Here is a 7257-nt window from a genome sequence, read left to right as displayed (position 1 = left end):
CTTCATCTGGGACTTCCAGCCTCCAGTACTGTGAGAAATAAATGTCTGTTGTTTAAACCACCCAATCTATAGCATTTTGTTGTGGCAACCCAACCTGACTAATATGTGTACTCACAAGGGATATGATCTATATTTTTCTTTTCTTGTGATGTCTGTATCTGGCTTTGGTATCAGGGTAATGCTGGCCTCAGAGAATTAGTTAGAAAGCTTTCCCTCCTCTTCTACTTTTTGGAAGAGTTTGAGAAGGATTGTTGTTAATTCTTGTGTGAGCACTAATTTGTAATCCTTAATGACACACATGCAGATATTCACATAATAAATCTTAAGGTATCTACGTGATGACAAAGTATTGAAATAGATACATAAACTATCAGGTAAGACTAACAGTCTGAATATAGGGGTTCAGCATTTTATTCTTCCTTAGACAATATCTTCTGTTTGGGAAAATAATTTTAGTGTTAAATTTGCAATAACATGTTTTTTAATGCATATGCCCAACAGTGATTTTTATATAGACAGTTTTCAATATTTCATTGTTTCTCTGCATACTCCAACTCATTAAGTCTTTCCCAGTCTTCCTCCTGGGCATGCATATATGCCAACACCAGTTCATTTTCCCATCCAGGGTATACACTGAGCCTTGTGTTTCAGGTACCTTTGACCTGAGCATAACATACCAAGGGCAAAATCTTTGTAACAGGTGACACAAATAAATATCTAAAACTTAAATTCACCAGAACGGAGAACCACCAGTCTCAGGTTGGATGTCAAGAAAACTGCCATTAATTTCCTCACCAAGAAGGTGTCCTAGAGAAATCAATAAAGCTCTTAATACTGAAAGAAAAAAAATGAAATAATTTCTGCAGTTTTCAAATGCTATCTTTTCAGAAGATACTTTCACAACTCAGCCTCCTGGCATAGCTGGGACTCCAGGTGCACACCACCACACTCAGTTGATATTTCTTACATTTTTTTTAGTGATGGGGTCTTGCAATGCCCAGGCTGGTCTGAAACTACTCCTGGGATCTAGTGATCCTCCCACCTCAGCCTCCCAAAATGTTGAGATTACAGGTGTGAGCCACTACCCAGCCAGAAGATACTTTTCCTACAAACTTGTGTTCATAGCTTATACGTCTGATATACAACTAAAGTGAAACAGCAATGAACAGAGTAAACACATATTTGATCTGAGGTATAATTCCATGGACCTTCTATGAATCATCAATTTTCAAAAATTTAGAATGCATGGAATCGTACTCAACACTACACTGTGCTGAAAAGACTGCAATGGCACATTAGGGCCTTGCAGCCATCTCAGGTTGTCATTGTGAACACTGGTCATAGTTTAATAAAACTGGGGAAATGCTGAAGTCAGCTTAAAAGAATTCTGAAGAATAAGATTTACTATTATTACCCTGGGAAGTCTTGAGCTACCTTAGAAAAAAGAAACAAAACCTAATAACATTAAAAGTTAGAGCAGAAAAAATCCGGTCAACCTGAAATTTTTTTTAATGACAACTTTTCAGTTAGAATTTGTGTTTTGAGAAAAATAAGCTTAGTATAGAAATAAGATAAGAAAAAGACATAAGAGATAAGAAATAAGATAAGAAAAATAAGTTTAGTATAGAAATAAGATAGCCAATTTCTTTTCCGTAAAATCAGTAAGTGATAGTAAATCTGTCCGTTATGTTAAAGACCACCAAAAATGGAATTGCTGCCATGCATTTGAAACAGGAAAATGTTATGGACATTTTAATGTGCAAAAGGTATTGTCCTGCAGCAGCCCCTAAGGTATTAATATTTTGTTTTGCAGGAAGTTGACTCTCTATTAGGATATACCTATTTTTAAAGATTAGTAACTAATCATAATTTCCTTAATAAGGGAGGAAGTACCAAATTTCAAGAGAGCCATTAAGATAATTCATTCAGATTTTTCACAAAGATTTTTCTAGCTGTTTCCAAACAGTCTATGGAAAACTCACCCTTTAGGGATAAAACACTTGAGAACAATTGAAGTGTACAATATAATCCTGAAATAACCTAGCGATTATTTTACAAAAAAATCTCTATATCAACAAGAAAAATAACCTTTTGGATAATAGTAAAAGAAAGGAACAAAATGAACATAAGTGACTCCAAAGCTGAATTTACCTGAACTTCTTCAGAAACTTCATTTCATGTCATCCAGGTCTGAGTTAATTAAAGGAACCTGTGAAAACAATCGCATGTGTGTTTGTTTCTGTGAAAAGAAAAAAACAGTTTCCTTTATTTGAGGTCTAAAGTATTTTTCTCTTCCTCCATTCTTCCTCTTTAATGGGTAGTAAATTCTTATGATATGTCAGTAAGTTACAATTCATAAGCTCTTCATGGGTGGGTATGTCTTGTGTATTCTAGCCCATTAAGGAATAAATTTCCAAAGTGGGCTTGTTTTTCCCTTAAAATAATTAATTAGCTAACCAGTTTAAGAAGAAGGAAGTTGCAGAAGGGAGGACAAAGCACTGGTGATCTCACTTCTCAGTTTCAATAATTTGAAATTATGACTCATCAGAGAAAATGACTGATACTCTGCTTATCAGAACACTGCTAACTTTCTATCAATGAATGTAAGTCATACAGCCACCAAGGAAAAAATGAAGAGCCACCTGGCAGAGACAAATATATTGTGGCCAGAAGAAAGAGATTATTCTGAGACACACATAGCTCTTTGACTTCTTTGATCCCTAGGGAATATTTTAAAATTTGCAGAAATGAAAAGCAGCAGACATCTTCTGGAGGAGCATCAATCTGATTTTCAAATTTAGTGGCCAAAAAGATGGCATTTGTACTTGGCCTCACATCTAAATTAGTTAGAACTTCAAAAATGCTAACTTTCCTAGTTCCAAGAAGCAAGCATTCATTTTCCTCTTTGAGTGTCTCATACTGGTTAAAATTCAGTGTTTCTAGAGACTTCAATTATCAGTTCTGCTAAACAAGGTAACGTTATCATTGTATCCAGGGCTGAATACTCCAAGTTCTCTAGTAAAACAGGATTGCTCTCATTGCCATTCAGAGAGATGACTTCTTTCTTAGCAGTGGATGTCAGCTTACTCCAGGTAATGTTAGTATTTTTAAAAGCATGTAGAAGAAAGATGCCAGGGATAATAGTGAAGAATCCACTCAGGGTCTCGATGATATCTCCAGCTTTCATGCCATACCACTCTTGGAGTAAGATGGCAGAGCAAGTCACTACCATGGATGTGAAGAACGCAGAATAAATGGGAGTCACAGGAGATGTATTAGCGGTGTCTGGTGCCTTGAGATGGTTAATCTGTGTAGTCACCAAAAACACAAGTATAGCCAGCAAAAAATGACCAGGGGATGCTTCTAAACTGGCTTCCATTCTAGTAATTCCTTAATGGCAATACCCAGGCCTTTGTCAGAAGAAACTGAAAATGCTCCAGTCAAAGAACAGATTGAAATATAGACCAATATATCGGTCTGTCCTTTCTTGGGAGCCACAATCAAAATCAGCACTAAGAAGATCACAATTATGATCACAGCAAAGGAAATAAATCCTGGGTCTCTCAATTTCATTTCCATTTCATGCAAAGAAGTGACTTCCTCTTCTTCTGGGGCATGGATAACCATCACAGTTGACCCCAATATGCAGCCTGTTTTCCCATAAATGTTCAAGTGCTCATTTAAAAAATAGGAAGATAATATTGCACTTATGAGAACACTCAGAGGGCTGGGGGGATGAGGGTGACCAAGATGGCAGGTGCAAAAGCATAATCAGCAAAATGTGCAGCCTCTCCTGCTCCCATGGCCAGCACTCCTGCCCCCCAGAGCCATCCTTCAGGTCAGAATGTCCACCTTGTCCAGCTCTAGTGACGCTTTTGTTGGCCAGTTGCAAGAGACCCTTCTTTTTCAATATGAAGCTGGAGCCATATCCTTCTTGGCAGGGCTCTCTGTGCCACAGCCTCACATGTGCCCCCATATCCCCAGATGGGGCTCCAGGATGCAGACGCTCTTTCCTCAGCCACCTGGGCCTCTCCTCCCCATGGACCTGCCAGATTGTTGTTAATTCTTTTTTTAAAGAAAACCACTCTATTGAGGTAAAATGAACATATAAAAAGCTGTATATACTTAACGTATACATTTCGATAAGTTTGGGGATAAGTATGTACTTGTGAAATCATCACCACCATCAAGGCCATAAACACATCCATCACCTCCCGAAGTTTCCTCCCACCCCTTCATTATTATTATTATTATTATTATTATTATTATTGAGACAGTCTTGCTCTGTCACCCACGCTGGAGTGCTGTGGCATGATCATGGCTCACTGCAACCTCTGCCTCCCAGGCTTAAGTGATCCTCCCACATCAGCCTCCTGAGCAGCTGGGATCACAGGCACAGGCCACTATGTCCAGCTAATTTTTGTATTTTTAGTAGAGACAGAGTTTCACCATGTTGCCCAGGATGGTCTCAAACTCCTGACCTCAAGTGATTCACCTACCTCGGCCTCCCAAAGTGCTGGGATTACAGCTGTGAACCACTGCACCCAGCCCCTTTATTATTTGTATTTGGATTTTGTTTTTGTCACTGTTTTGATAATAACACTTACCATAAGATTAACTTGCCTTAGTAAATTTTAGGTATACAATGCAGTATTGTTAGCTATAGGTATCATGCCACAAAAATCTCCAGAGCTCATTCATCCTGGATAACTGAAGCTTGGTACCTTCCGATCATCATCTCCCCACTTCCCCCTCCCCCCAGCCCATGAAAACCACAATTCTACTCTCTGCTTTTATGAGTTTGATTATTTTAGAGTCCACATTGCTATGGTTTGAATGATGGCATCCCCTCCAAAATTTATGTTGAAGCCATCCCCAGTGCAGTAGTATTAAGGGGTATGGTCTTTGGGATGTGATTCAGTCATGAGGGCTCTACTCTTATGAATGGGATTGGCACCCTTATTAAAAGGCTCAAGGTCAAAAGGAGTGCTCTCTCACCCTTCTATCTTCCTCAATGTGAGGACACATGCATTCCCTCTGGAGGAAGCAGCAACAAGACACCATCTTGGAAGCAGGGAGCAGCCTCCATCAGACACCAATGCTAGTGTCTTGATCTTGGACTTCCCAGCCTCCAGAAACATAAGAAATAAATTTCTGTTGTTTATAACTTACTCAGTCCCAGATATTTTGTTAGAGCAGCAAAAATTGACTAAGATACACCCATAAATGAGATCCTGCGGTATTTGTCTTTCTGTGCCTGGCTTACTTTGCTTAACATAATGTCCTCCGGGTCCATCTATGTTGTCACATATGGCAGGATTTCCTTCTTTTTAAGGACTAAATAATATTTCTTTGTATGTATATACTATAATTTTTTTATTAAGTGAAATCAAGTTTATTAAGGAAATAAAGGAATATAAGAATGGCTACTCCATAAGCAAAGCAGCCCTGAGGTTGCTGGTTGGCTGTTTTTATGGTTATTTCTTGATTATGTGCTAAACAAGGAATGGATTATTCATGAGTTTTCAAGGAAAGGGGTGGGCAATTACCAGAACTGAGGGTTCCTTCCCTATATGGTATATAGACCATACAGGGAAACTTCCTGATATTGTCATGGCATTTATAAACTGTTGTGGTGTTGGTGGGATGTCTCTTAGCATGCTAATGCATTATAATTAGTGTATAATGAGCCAGAGGTCACTTTCATTGCCATCTTGCTTTTGGTGGGTTTTGGCCAGCTTCTTTACTGCATTCTTTTATCAGCAAGGCTTTTGTAACCTGTATCTTGTGCCAACCCCCTATCTCATCTTGTGACTTAGAATGCCCAACCTCCTGGGAATGCAGCTCAGTGGGTCTCAGCCTTATTTTACCCAGCCCCTATTCAAGATTGAGTTGCTCTGGTTCAAACAACCTCTGGCATATTTCCCCCCTCCCTTTTACAAGGGAACCTTTAATCCTAAAGGCTGTAAGCAGATGAAGATATATCTTCTTTAACTTATTCAGGCTGAATAGGGGCAATGATATTCCTCCCTAATTATTAAGGCATCTCATATCCAGGGTAGAGCGGAGCTGAGTCAGAAAGCATTGGTATGGTGAAAAACAGTTCAAAAACAACTGATAAGACTAGAATCTAATAACAAGTGTACCACAGTTTTTGAAACATAATTTTTCTCTCTCCAGTCTCACATTTTTACTAAAGACAAATCATGGTAGGATGAATTTGTTTGCAAAAATAAGCTTTAGTCTTATACTTGGCCAGATTATTTGTAAAGTGCAGCAAGAATAATTTTTCACATAGCCTTTTTTAATTGGCTTTGATGGAACATTGTTCCATAAAATGAATCTCAGATAAGACTTTTTTCAAAGCCAAGCCCAGCCTTGAGTTTGTACCCTCAAATATCTATAAGTTGGGAAATTCCTTTCCTCTTGTGGTCACAAGGTAATTTGGGGCTCCTGGGCCTGTTAGAAAGTGACATACTTGGCCAGGCACAGTGGCTCATGCCTGTAATCCCAGCACTTTGGGAGGCCAAGGAAGGCACATCATGAGGTCAGGAGTTTGAGACCAGCCTGGCCAATATGGTGAAACCCTATCTCTACTAAAAATACAAAAATTAGTTGGGCGTGGTGGCATGCACCTGTAGTCCCAGCTACTTGGGAGGCTGAGACAGCAGAATCACTTGAACCTCGTAGGCGGAGGTTGCAGTGAGCTGAGATTGCACCAGTGCACTCCAGCCTGGGTGACAGAGTGAGATTCCATCTCAAAAAAAAAAAAAAGTGACATTCTTTACTTACCACAGGTTGGAAACCCTGTACAGGGACTATGCAGACAATGTATGAGGACAATTTTCCCAAGGGGCTTTTATTGGCTCTATAAGTCAAGTTTGATTCTTAAAAGGAGAGCATGTCATTCCAGTCAAAGCCTTGGTAAATTAAGTAGTTTCTCCAATTGTGTCCTGTTACAAAAGAAAACAGATTATTATTGCACTTATGCAAATAACTATATTGCCGTAAGTTATGAATACTCAGAAATAGTTTTCAAACTCTGGAGAAATCAGGTAGAGAAAAACAAATATGCTCCAAATTTTGTTCACAGGAGTATACCTTATTCAATTGTTAAAAGCTGTATATAGCTCAAAAGAAAAGTTTCCTTGACTCTGGAAAACAAAACAAAGGATCCTCAGCATTTTAAGCAAAAAATTTCAAAAAGATTACTTCAGTTTTCTATTAGATCAGTCCATGCAGTTAACTCTTGTTCTG

General features: G+C 38.7%; 1 long non-coding RNA gene and 1 pseudogene across 1 annotated transcript; both read right to left on the bottom strand.

Moving 5' to 3' along the window:
- Positions 1 to 406: 406 nt before the first annotated feature.
- On the bottom strand, positions 407 to 6938 carry LOC134735881 (uncharacterized). Its single transcript, XR_010119446.1, has 3 exons — positions 6793 to 6938; positions 2152 to 2209; positions 407 to 662 (listed from the first exon to the last, which is right to left on the bottom strand). It is a non-coding gene; the product is annotated as an uncharacterized lncRNA (long non-coding RNA).
- On the bottom strand, positions 2949 to 3976 carry LOC129474428 (magnesium transporter NIPA3-like; annotated as a pseudogene).
- Positions 6939 to 7257: the final 319 nt, after the last annotated feature.

This window comes from Symphalangus syndactylus, chromosome 24, assembly GCF_028878055.3.
Source record: "Symphalangus syndactylus isolate Jambi chromosome 24, NHGRI_mSymSyn1-v2.1_pri, whole genome shotgun sequence".
NCBI lineage: Eukaryota > Metazoa > Chordata > Mammalia > Primates > Hylobatidae > Symphalangus > Symphalangus syndactylus.
Note: the sequence above shows the minus strand (reverse complement) of the source record. Positions and strands in the feature narration are given on the sequence as shown.